Below are 1,293 nucleotides of genomic sequence, written 5' to 3' on the forward strand. Positions count from 1 at the left end.
AATTTAAAATCACTGTTTGTGTAAGTTTTATGTATTTTTTTCTGTTGTGGTTTCATGGATGCTTTGAATGTTGGGGTTGTATGAGGACGTACATTCCTTTTTTTTTTACCACGAAAACAAAACACATGCAAGTGCCCAAACTGAATTTTGCATTGTACATGTAGAAGATTTCAGAAACCAGAAGCTGATGTGGTATGGTAACTATGGTAACTGTGGTAACTATGACAACCGTGGTAAACGGGACATCTTTTGGCTTGTTTATGGAGGCCTGTGTTATAGAGACATTTCTTGGTAAACCATCCTCGCCTTTAATCAGAGCTTCCAAGGGTCCTTAACAACTGTTTTAGTTCAGGCATTCTGCAGTGCAGGCCGAGGATTTGACCAGTGGATTTCTGACCAGAAGAAGGAAGTACACCCCGCCCCTTGCATGTTTCAATGCAAATGATGATGGAGCTGACCTATGGGATGGCTTTATGTTAATTTTTTCCTTTCTCTTCCTTTTTTTCATTTTTTACAAAGATTCTTTTTTATTATTTACCTAGAGTTTGTATAGCTTGTAGAGGATATACTGTAATGTTATTACAGAGCAGCAGCATAGCTGAAGCCATGCATTCCCAGATCAAAGACCAACAACCACCAAAAAAAACCTAAATAATTAAAAAAGAACAGACTAATTTCACATTTGGATATCATCATAGATCATAAGAAATTAACCAATTAGATTCCAGCTCTGTATTTGAGACTAAAATATCAGATGTGGTTGCTGTCACGGGTTTCAAAAAAAAAAAAAAAAAAAAAACGGAAAATAAGCAGAAGGGAAGAAACTGGCTTTCCTGTGTGTGTTGGGGCCTGTTGACCAACCTGTAGCAGATCGGCGTGATGCAGGGTCTCCGATCTGAAGAAATAAACCCACCGATCCAGAACCCGCGTCCGTTCTTTGCGTCCAAGTTCCCAGCCGACCGGCGCAGCTGCGCAGACGAAGAGTTTAAGTTTCTCTGCAGACTATTTTCGCAGTTCTCTGGGCTCTTTGTCATGCAGTAGATCAAAGGATTCTGCGCATTACCGCATTGCACTCGCCAGCAACGTGTTTGCTTCCTGCAAAAATAAACACAACGTTATTGTGTATTTTTTGCACGCTGAATCCAAAAATGTTTCCTGAATTTCTCCATCACCCATGGTTTAGTGTCAGTACTTCAGTTTCAGTAGCGTGTCAGCATGTGTAGTGTGGAGCCGCTCTGTGGACTCAGTGAACACTGAAGAGGGATGTTCCTGATGTCTGAGGTCACATGCAGG

General features: G+C 41.0%; 1 protein-coding gene across 5 annotated transcripts in view; it reads left to right on the forward strand.

Moving 5' to 3' along the window:
* kcnn1b (potassium intermediate/small conductance calcium-activated channel, subfamily N, member 1b) overlaps nt 1-923 on the forward strand; it is a 27,574-nt gene extending 26,651 nt beyond the window's left edge. For all 5 annotated transcript variants that reach the window (XM_035522156.1, XM_035522158.1, XM_035522157.1 and 2 more), the window contains one exon: nt 1-923. This exon is cut by the window's left edge and continues 997 nt beyond it. The gene's annotated coding sequence lies outside the window, so the exon portion shown is untranslated.
* Nucleotides 924-1,293: the final 370 nt, after the last annotated feature.

The sequence above is a fragment of the Electrophorus electricus genome, chromosome 23 (genome assembly GCF_013358815.1).
Source record: "Electrophorus electricus isolate fEleEle1 chromosome 23, fEleEle1.pri, whole genome shotgun sequence".
NCBI classification, from domain to species: Eukaryota; Metazoa; Chordata; class Actinopteri; order Gymnotiformes; family Gymnotidae; genus Electrophorus; species Electrophorus electricus.